This window comes from Oreochromis aureus, linkage group 12, assembly GCF_013358895.1.
Source record: "Oreochromis aureus strain Israel breed Guangdong linkage group 12, ZZ_aureus, whole genome shotgun sequence".
Lineage (NCBI taxonomy): Eukaryota > Metazoa > Chordata > Actinopteri > Cichliformes > Cichlidae > Oreochromis > Oreochromis aureus.
In genome coordinates, this window is record NC_052953.1 from 30,822,339 (window position 1) to 30,834,059 (window position 11,721).

The following is an 11,721-nucleotide window of genomic DNA, read 5'->3' on the forward strand; positions in this document are numbered from 1 at the left end:
AATGAGTTGAGTAAAGTTTGACTTATCTGACTGTTTTGTTTCTCTTAATGCGCCTTGCAATCCGGTGTGCCTTATGGTCCGAAAAATACGGTACTGCTTCCTCTTTAAGGTGTTATTGTTCCAGTCTCAGTTTTTGTTGTTTGTCTGTTTTCATTACAGGAATAACACCATGATTACATTGTGTTATAGCGTCCTAACACTAGCTTTAGCTATTCAAATATGGCCATATCACACTGCTAAAATCAAAGCTTCAAAGATTTAGCCTGGCTATTTCAGTCATGCTCCCAGCAGCGTGAGAGATCCTCCCACATGTTAAGTGTTACATAGGGGCAGATTGCCGATGGTTTTGCTCTGTTTACTAGGTTAGTCGGAAAAAATAAGCAAACACACCCTGTGCCAGCATTCATAGGCTAAACAAGGCACCATCCTGATCGTGTTGTTAAGTGCAGTATTGAAGTACATCAGCTGATTAAAATGAAGCATGCATGATTCTGAAAAGACCACTGAGTAAGAACTGCATATTTTTGAATTGTCACTTCTATGTGAGTGAAATTAACTTTCTGAATATGACGTTTCAATTGTAACAGAGTCTTTCAATGCTGTGCATTTATTAAAAGGAAAAGATCTAAGTATGCTTCCCCTGCTGCTACAGTTTGCACAAAGAATTCAAACTGCAGTCCAATTTTAAGTATGCGAGGGACACAGAAGTGAAGTTTTGGTTTATCTTTCTGAAAACCCCCCCACTAAAAATACAATTCAGCTGCACCAAAATAGGTTTTCAGTGTACAGGTCATTAATTATCACCCGCTCGCTATTGTATGTGTGTGCTTTTTCTTTCGTATCAAAATGCTCAGGCCCGAATTTGTCACTGGACATCCGCCATGAAAGGCTGCATGCTCTTGCTTTTGTTAAACTATGGAGCAGAGTAATTTTTCTTTCTGTGTGTGCAAGAGGTTTTTATCTCCCTCTTCATCTCCAGCTAACAGTACACCACCATGCCTCCATCACAGCACTATTGCCAAAGAAGTCAGTGTTTTGAGAATACGCAGCTACAGAGCTCTGAAGCAGCCTCGGCTCGCCATGTGCTGTACGTGCAAGGATACAAAGTCACTGCACACATGCAGATACACTAAAGTAGACCAAATAAAATGGAACCCTACCAGTCTGACTAGTTGATCTCCATGAAGTGCTGCACAAAGAGCCTGTCATACTGTATGAAGACAGCATAGAGGAATCTCTCAAGGTCTGGTACGGTTCCTTTATTTGACAACATGCAAACTATGTTTATCTTAGTGCCACGCAGTTATGTCTGGAATCTGCAGAAGCATTATGTCGGGGTTCCACATCCGACAAACCCTGATGTAAAAAGAAAAAAAAAAACTTTATCGTGTAGGGTAATTTAATAATGGCTCATTGATGTGATTAAACACTATAATGGATATGAAATGCTGTAAGTTCTCCCAGCTTTATTCTTAGATAAATAACCCTCATTAATGAGTTTTCTGTTGATTTAATGGCCACAGTAGCTTGACCTCCTCTTCAGCGCCTCTCTGAAAGTCATTTACGCCATATCACCGTTCCCTCTTTTCCCCAAAAAGCCTCATAAATCACTTTCCTGTAAACAGTAGTGACACGCAGCCTGATGTGTACTTCGATATATATTTAGGAAACCACAAGGCCTGAAATCTGAGCCTCCTTGTGTTTAGGAGACAAACTGTAGGGAGACTGTGTGCACATGTGTGTTTTGGGTGCAGGCATGTTTTACTCATGTGTGCCCGCTTTGTGTTGCAGAGTTATAAGTGCATGCTGTATGCAGACAGCATCGGGCTAATTTGTTCTTATTGTTACAAATTAAGTTGCAGCGCTTAAGCGCATTAATGCTACCAGTAACAATAACATAGATCCAGACTGGGGCACGACTGGACCGGCTGCGTGACACCACTGCTGGCCTGCCTGGCCTTAAAGAGTTAGTCAGCGGCAATGGTTGGTGTAAACACACTCTTGGCAGGGCATATGGCGTGGTCCTGCTGACAAAACCTACTCAAATCCCTCATAGCACAAATAACTTTGAGTTATTATATACTTTACAATAAACATCTACATCACAGAAATGTGATTTTCACATGTAGGATATCTTTTTATCTGGCAGTATTACACTGCCAGCAAGTGCTGCCTCACAAACAATGATTTTGATAAATATGTCAGTTAAGTCCCAGCAGTGGAGCAAACACTAGGTCAAATCTGTTATTATCTTCATAACACTTCCAACATGTCCTATGAGCTGACTGAGGTTGTAGGATTAGAAAATGTTGTCACTTTAGCTTTAGATCTTTTAAATTAAACTACAACAAAACAGTAGTTGAGAGAAATGTAATCTCATAGCATCCACCTTGTCACCTGTGATATATCTGCGTTCAGAAGCTAGAAGTTGTTAGCTTTCAAATAAAGCTTGATATACTTTTTTCTGTATGTCTGATTTTCTGTAAAAGGTTTTTTACAGAAAATTTGTTATTCCAAATAACAAGAAAAAGAAAAAACCTCAATAAAAAAGGGGCTGGACATTATTATAACCCAAACCCCACACCTAACCCTGGATGAAGGTTATGCTGCTGATGAGAATTTTCTTCCCCAAACAACCATCACAACAGACGGCCGCCCCTCCCAGAGCCTGGTTTTTCTTCCTGTTAAAAGGGAGTTTTCTTTTCTGTTTACTGTCACTAAGTATTTGATTGTAGAGGATTGTTTGATTGTTGGGGGTTTCTCTTTATTATTGTAGGGTCTAGGATTAACTGAGGGGCTTCATCAACACCCAATGAGAAATGCAAATTTGGACCTGAAAACGAATCATGTCACGTTTGAGTACTTTAGCAATACACATTTATGCATATGTACAGCATGTCTGATCAAATAAAAATGTCACATTTGTGGTTAGACAAAGTCAGAAATATAACCTATTCCATGAACTGAAAACAGCTCATGTAGTGAACCATGTCTGTGCGTGTCTGAGATAAACACCAAAAAGAAGCTTTTCATCAGGTGCTAGCTTGGCCGAGCCTGTGTCACCCTCTCAACACCGGATGACAACTGGGAGCAGGGCTCCTGAAACCCAGGATAGGCGGTGAAAAATGCTTCTGATTACAACCCATTATTAATTGTAAGAGCAACAAGCAAAGACCAGAGAGATCATTTTTCTTTTCTTTTTTTTCTTCTTTTTGCCAACTTTGGCTCTCTGTTATCCCCCTAATCCTATCTTATCCCTTTCCTGTGCGCATTGGCTCAGTATTGTGGCGCTGAGCTTGACCCAAAACGCCAGAAAGGCTAAAATAAGAGAGGAAGGAGGGATAAGTGGGGAGTGAATAAGGGGCTGGGGACAGATTTAGGAGCCTGACTGGCGGTGGCCATGAGGGGTTTCCCCATGGATCAGTCTCAGGCCCAGGTGCAGGGTTTTAATGAAGACTGTGGAGTTAGTGAGATGGGGATGCACTTTGAATACCCCATCCCCATGTGAAGTCTCACTCAACACAGTGGCCCTGTTTGACCTTGGATTAGTTTCCTTTTCCAGGTTTAGAAGCAGGATGCTGACCTCCAACATCCCCCCTCCCCCCCTTCTGCTACCTGAACATCAAGAGATAGGGCTGTTTCCCTGGAGACAGATATTGCAACTGCGTCTGTTGTTTGGACTGAAGCCAGCTTTAGCTTCTCACAACAGCAAAGGCACCCATCTGGTGTGGTGGGCAGGAAAGTTTTTTTCCTCTGTCCTGACCTTTTTTTCCTGTCCTCAGTAATAGTTTGTTCTTCATGGTAGGTTGCATGTCTTTCATGTTTTGCAAGCCATGTTCCATAATACATGCTTTGTTTTTTTAACCAAAAACCCTGCATCACCTCCATCACAGATGTTTTGTTTCTTTCATTACACACTATAATCAGCTAATATTTACTTCATGACTGAGTGAAATTCATCCTTTTTGTAAAAGCACAATCCAAAACAGAGCAGGTCAGTGCGACTGTTTAAAATTTAATGAAGTCAGACACAACGAGTGGCTCCTGTTTTGCACATGCTGCACTCACTTTGCATGCGCATCTGTCTAGTGTAAGTTAATAATTGCACCTTTGCAGAGTTATTCTAGCGCTAGCTATTCTATTCTTTGTTTTGGAACCAAACATGTTTTTATTGAGATTGGGCAATGGCTGGTTGCACGACATCTGCTAATTACACCTAAAGTTGGCAATGCCTGGTCCCACAGATGATTCAAAGAAGATAAGTGGCACGGGGGGCTGGGTGGAGAAACGCATCGGAGGTGATTGTGGAAGTGGTGAAAGGGTGTTTGCAGGCTGAGAATGCGGCTGCGGTTGCTCACACACCTTGTCTGCGATCTCTCTTCCTGGGTCGTTTGTGCCGCTCTGCCTGTGCTATCTATCCTCATATCTTCAGTGGCTTCCTAACACCTGTTGATAAAAGACATCCTCTCCTGTCAGCAGCAGCCACCCAGCCACTCATGGATGTGATCCTTAGAAGAGCCAAAAAACACTCTTTGAACGCGCTTCCTCCTGTCTTTGTCGTCATGACACCTTTTCGATTTACATAATATCTTCACTCTCATTATTATTATTCTGTGATTCATTTTACAATGCAAGTCTTTAAAATGAAGAACATAATAAAATAACATCAATATATGTTTGAGAAGGTTTTACCCAATGGGTTGCTTCATAAAGTGTCTCATGACATAATGATGTCACACAAACTGTCTTCTTATCCCCACACCAATGTTGTCTCCTTTGTGCACTATTATCTAAACTTTATTTATTTATTTTACTGTGGCTTACTTTGATAACTTGATCAATAATAAGCTGTACTGGGAAGGGTAAAATTTGCTCTAACAAATAAAATAATTGTGTATACCATGTAAATGTTGGCACTCACAGTGCCCTAGGCAGTTTCCTCAGATTGGTCCACTTGTCTAGAAGGAGATGGGGACCATACCAATATACATAGATACATACATAAGCCATGATCATTATAGTTTAGCTAGTTTCATTAAAAAAACAACTTAAGAATGTGGTTCTCTCATGTTTGACTAGCAGTTCTTCCCATATATATTTCCCATATACAACAGACACCTCAAGGTGCTTTATATTATAAAACAAAGACCCTACAATAATACAGAGAAACCTCAACAATCAGGCGATCCCCTATGAGCAAACACTTGGCGATAGCAGGAAGGAAATACTCCTTAATAGGAAGAAACCTCTGTTAGAACCAGGATCAGGGAGGGGCAGCATCTCCTAAACCATCTTCTAAAAATATCAAAGTAGTTGTTGGTGCCCAAACCATAGGGGACACATTTGGAGCCTAAACTTACATCAGCAGTGAATGAAAGCAAATGTAAAACTCAAAGCCTCCAACAAACAGGACATAATACAAGATTTCCTGCCTGCGTAACCTGTGACAACACCGACTACAACCACCTAATAAATCTTTTACTTTTTATTAAGGGATCAAGCAAAGAGTGCATCAAGGCACCAAAGTCAAAGGACACAATGCCAAATGTCTTTACTATCACTTTAAGAATAGTAAGCTTGGTTTCAAACCTCTGAATGAATGCACACTTTTGAACATGTGCCTATATATTGACGATAATGAGCACAGACAAGCCGATTTTATTTCCCTTGCTCTCTCTGTCAGATCCAAGATTGCCTTTTGTTAAGCAGAGTGCTGCTGGAGTTCTATGTGCCTGCATAATTGTGTTTGTGTGTGTTTGTGTATGCGTGTGTGTGAGTGTGTGTTTTAGACAGACGACAGCGTGTCACGTGCGTCACTGAGGTGAATAGAGGTGGCAGGGTGCTGACAGTTGGAGACAGGTTCCAAGGCAGTGAGGTTACAATTGGTGTTAATAGATGCCTTCCTAAAGAGCAGCTCTCAGTACACATTAAAACACACCCTCCACCCCACCTCACACTCATTCAGCTTTTTCTGGGCTCGTCTTCGGCTGTGTTTAGTGTGTGTTTATGTGTCAACCGCAAACTGATTGAACTGTGCTTGCCAGCATTGGTTGCGGCTGCATAACAACAGGCAGTTATTTGCAGTATGCTGCAGAATGTGCAGCATATGTGTTTAGTTCCAAAAGCTGGGAGAATCGGAGAAGACGGTGGTGTGTTTTTTCTTTTCTCTTTTTGAAAGGAAACCAGAGTAAGTTTTTGAGGCGACGTCGACTATGAGCTGGTTAAAATGATAATTTTTAAATGCTGTTTCCCACATGCACCCATACCAGCACGTTTCTCCAAATACTTCTGTCTTCATTAAAATGGGAATGGGACCATGGGGAAGACTGTCCGTTTCCAAAAAAACCCACTGGAGTAAAAAAAAGGGACAAAGACAAAAGTTGCCAGAGATAAGACTTCACTCCAGAACAACCAGAAGCCAAGCTTCTTTCAACAGCTTCTTACCAGTGTAAAGTCAGCAAAATGTTGTTTCTGTTGCGTAGTTCCCTCATCTTTTTTTTGTCATCCTGATTTACTTTGAGAAGATGATGAAATGCCTTTTGTGCTGCCACCATGTTGTTTGTATTTTCAGATTTACACACTTGTGGAAAAGATCACTTTCAAGGGAATGTTACTATTTTCTTTTGCATGCAGGTTGACATCACAGTAAAAATTATGCATTTACCCATTACCAGCTTAGTGTGGGAATTGGGAGCACTTGAAGGAGGAACGGATTTCATTTTGTTCCTTTGCGTTAGTTGCTTTTATAATACCATCATTTGTAAGCCTGTCTTTCTATACTTTATTTTAAGTCTTCAATTTACAGCTGTGGAAGTAGCAACACAATTTGATTCAGACCGAAAAATCTGTTTATTGGACTTTAATAAGAAATTTCTATACCTACATTCCTCTCAAAAAACATTAAAACACTGGTTATCCCCTGACAGGTTTTGCTTTTAACTCTTTCACAAGGCCAAGTTTGTGTTCAGTTTTCATGGTTTATGGCCCAGTAGCCTTTATCCAAAGCTACTGATAGCCTCTTCAGCCACAGCTGTGAAATGTATTCAGTTCAATAAGGAGCGATCATTAGAACGAATTGAATGTGATTAATTGATGTACAAAATTCAATTAAGCTATTTGGTAATTGGACTCCAATGGCCCATCACAGCACAATGGAATCCCAGCAGTGATAAGAATTAGGACAAGACCCCCTGCAGTGTAGACACAGGATGGATCCTGAGTAACATGGGAGAGGTGGTGATGGGGAGGAGGTGGGTTGCATGAAGGCATCTTCAGGGGAGAAGATGAGCAGTGACATTTAAAGTAGATGGAGTGGAGGCTGATTGGCCTGAAGAAAGTGGGTGGAAAGATTATTTGACTAGACAAGTGATGTCATGGCAATGAGCTTGCTGGTGTTGGAAAGTGGAAGAGATGCAAAGCATAGATTAGCCACTAAACACTCAGGAAGCAGACAGAACTGTGACTACAGATCTTCCTTATTGAATGTATGCATAAACCTCATTACTAGTTGACAAGTTGTTGAATAAGATATTGACTAGTAAGACAAGATTTACTAAACGGGACAAAACAGCGTGTGATCCTAATCACCAAAGAGCACTCATAGCTGTGGTCAATTTTGTTAAGACAGCTGATTTTTGATTGGTTGTGTTTTCTAAACACAGGTGCAGTCAGGTCATTTCAGTATCAACAGAAAAAAACAAGGCATGCTTTTAGCAGTAAATTGCATGTTGCAAATCTTAGCTAACCAGTTTGTGGACTTTTGCGAATGAATTGTAGAAATCTTTAACTTCCCACCTTTTTCACTGTGCTCTAAAAATACTGACAGTGCTTTTTTAAACACCAAAACACAGTTTGTGCTGGTATGACACTTCAGTAAATTCTGCATTGTCTTAAACATCAGCTAGCATGTTAGCATGCTGGAATTTGCTTTAAGCTCCATGGTTTCTTTCTAAAATTGAGGTTCTCATAATAATATGATAAAATATAAAACCATAGTGTTTTGTATGCTGCAAATATAGCAAAAACCCAAGATTTTTTAGCATCAGGCTAACACTTGTATATTGTTTATCACTGCTTCCTGCAGGTTCTGGTTAGACACAGCCAGCCAAACCCACTGCATAGACCTGTACAGCTGACACCCAGCAGCCTCTACGAGTTGACAAATGGAAAAAGGCCTGAAGATAAATGAAGCACAATTACCCGAGGTAACAAATGTTCCTAATGATTTATGCTCAGCTCGGGTTGCTTTATTTTCGCCTGGGTACTATTCACCAGGAGGACAGCGCTGGCGCGAACCCTGGGGCTGCTCTGAGTTGATGCTCAGACAGCGAGTTGCAGACATTGACTAATGGGCTATGTGAGACCACCGCCATTGATATTTACCTCATTTCTCCTCACCCGAACACTGTCTCAACAATGTCAAGGCTAGCCATCATCCTCTGAAATTTTTCTTTCTTTTTTCAAGCTCAGGGATGGGTGATGCCATAGGCTCCCTCGGTCAGTCCCACCCTTTGGTGCTCCGGGGCAGAGGAGAGAGGAAAAAGGTGAGAGCGAGATGAAGAGGGGAAAAGGTCAGACTTTAAGCTTCAGGCATTGTGAAGAAACACACACTTCTCTGTGTTTTCACTTGTCTGCTTGATGTAGTATCACAGTCCATACATGGCTATGAGGGAGAAAAGTTTTTTTTTTACACTAAAGGTGTGACGAAATAAGATCTACATTATTAGATCTACAGTACGCTGACTTGAGGGCTTTGCAACAGTGTCATTATGATCTGGTAAACCTATTTTTTCTTATTGTTTATATTTATGATACAGTCCATGCACAACAAAATAGAGAAAAAAATAGCAATTTCAAGTTTTCACCCTGCAACAACTTGCAATTTTAACATAACCTCTCTTGCCTTTCTCTTTCTTTCACACTCGCTCTCCGTTTGCTGACAATCAGGAAGTGACAGCTACCACACTAAGTGGTGCTCGCCTCACTTTTTACACACGAGTTAAGCCATTACCCTTCCGATACCTTGGCGAGTGAGCGTGAGATCTGAAATACCAGTTGCGTGCAGTGAGGAAAACACATCCTCTGATTACAAATCTCCGGCCAGGTGGTCTCGCTCAGACCCCTACACTAATTTTACCCGAACTATGACAAATAAGTCCCACAATCCATATTTACAGAGCAACAGCCAACATCTCCTTTCTCTCGCTCAGCTGTGCTGAATAACAAATGGCCGGAGTGACATATTCATCAGGATCAGATTCACGGCGAAATGAAGCATTATATTTTTAAATAAGCTTTACACATTTGGGGAAGCTCCTCACAGGAGGTACTAATTTGTATTCTCAATGAAACTAATCACCTAATTGAAAAATGGTCCCAATGAGACTTAAGTGTCAACAGAGGCGTGGCGAAATGATAGCCTATAACAGACTATTCGATTGAAGCCATTAACCAAAGCAGCTGCTAGTATGATAAATCACACAGAGAACCCAAACAATCTCAGCTCAGTGTTTCACTATTAATGAATATTACCCAGTCTTAACCTTTAGTGATTTATGTGTTGTTTGTTAATCACAAGTGCAAAGAAATGCTGAATATACATTAAAATTCAAGCTTTTAAAGGGTATTGTGCAGTGCATTCTTAAAGGGGTTGAATAAACATTAACTTCAGTGCTGTGAACACATTAGGCCATTGTTGGGAAAATTGTTGGGCTTTTACAGCCTATGAATAAACTGAATCATATGTAGGTTTGGGTAGGTTGCTTGAAAAATGAGATTAAAACTTTTCATATTTTTAGTCAGCATTTAATCAAAGGTGCATTTAAACAACTTCCTATCCAAAACACAGAGCTAAAACACTTCCTGTGCAGTATGTAACTCTGGAAGATTGCATAACGTAGCTCAGAATTAACTAGTTTTACAGTTTTATTTATACAAAAAAACTGCAAATCACAACAACAGCTGTCAGAAGGTGCTTTATATTATAAGACAAAGATCCTACAATAACACAGAGAAGACACCGACAATCAGTAGTTGCCCTATGATCAAGCATTTGGTGACAGTGGGAAGGAAAAACTACCTTTTAACAGGAAATACTCTGGCACAGATGGGCAGCCATCTGCAGTGACAGGTTGGGGTGGAGGGGAGGGACAGAAGACAAAAGACACACTTTGGAAGAGATTAATAATAACTAATGATTAAATGCAGAGAGGTGTATGAACACGGGAAGTCCCCAGCAGCCTAGACCTAATGCAGCGCAACTAAGGGAGGATTCAGAGTCACCTGATCCAGCCCCAACTGTAAGCTTTATCAAAAAGGAAAGTTTTAAGGCTAATCTTAAAAGTAGACAGGGTGTCAGTCTCCTGAATCCAAACTGGGAGCTGTCTCCACAGAAGAGGGGCTTGAAAGCAAAATGCTCTGCCTCCCATTCTACTTTTAAATACTCTAGGAACCACAAGTAAGCCTGCAGTCTGACAGCAAAGTGCTCTACCTAGTTCTCTTACCATGGAAGCTCCACCATTATTTCTTACTGTGTCAATTAAAAAAAAGAACAGAAAACTAAATTAAATGGTGATGACGAGAGCATGATGATATACAGAATATTAAAGCATCACTCCATCTAAGTGCTACAAAGCCCTTCTAGGGGCCCAGTGATGTTGAAATTAACCTCAGGCTTTTCTCTTTGATATATGTCCTCACAAACCCACGCCCCTACACCCACAGACAGTCCCAAATGCTAACATGCATGTACAGACACATTCCAAAACGCTACATACTGCACTTAAATACATACAGGATTCCTACTCCCACACAGATTTGACAAATGCTGCACGATATGTTTCATTTGCAGACCCCGAGAGCAGCTGATGACTGGGGTTCTGATGGGAGGACATGGAAATGTGGGTCGTGCCTCACCTGCGCTTTCATCTGCAGGTCCTGTTCATCCTCAGAGATGCCTGTCACAAATCCCCGCTCTGCATGTCAGAGACACCCGTTTCCCTGTGCAGCCCTGACTCACAGACATAACCCAATAGCACACTCACTACCAGGGACTGAAACTCACATCTGGGCTGCAGAGACAAAGGTGAAACACTTGAGAGCTGTGGTAAATTCTGAGTAATGCGGCTCATTTCTCAGCAAACACATACTGTAAAGTTTTTGGGGGAATGCAGATCTTGACACAAGTTTAGAAGCTGATGGTTTTTTGTGCTGTCTGAAATATATCGGGTTGCACATCGCTGACCTATAAAAGACAACAGACATCATCTCGTCTTTCTTTTTGTTGCTACACAGGTTTTCACTGTTGTTTTAGGCTGTGGTACCAACGTCAAATCAAAACACTTGTTTGGATGCTCTAATTGATGGCAGGCATTGTTTCCAGCCAGCTCCTCCTCTTCCCTTTCCCCAATCCACTCCCAGTTCACTCAGAATTACTTCTCCTCCCCTGCAGCTACGATTCATTTTATGCCGTAGACATCAGCTGATCGAACGCTTCACCTTTTGGTATTTTGGTTGCATCAAAATATTCTTATATGTTGTATTTTTTGTTTGTTTGTTCTTTTCTTTGGCATCCACGCTAGAAATAATACCAAGGTTTGTCTCATTCTGTTTTATGTAAAACACTGGGAACACTCTTGGGTGAAAAACATCCCTCGCCCTGAGGGAAACTCTCAGTTCCTGTGCAAATAAATAACAGCACATGCAGTCAAGACAAAACACCAA

The 11,721-nt window shown here is 41.0% G+C and overlaps 1 long non-coding RNA gene across 2 annotated transcripts in view; it reads left to right on the forward strand.

Annotated features, from left to right (window-relative positions):
* Nucleotides 1-11,458, forward strand: part of LOC120443028 — a 77,966-nt gene extending 66,508 nt beyond the window's left edge. For both annotated transcript variants that reach the window (XR_005615077.1, XR_005615078.1), the window contains 3 exons: nucleotides 8,084-8,204; nucleotides 8,465-8,543; nucleotides 10,850-11,458. This is a non-coding gene — a long non-coding RNA (uncharacterized LOC120443028). The remainder of the gene's footprint in view (nucleotides 1-8,083; nucleotides 8,205-8,464; nucleotides 8,544-10,849) is intronic.
* The last annotated feature ends 263 nt before the right edge of the window (nucleotides 11,459-11,721 follow it).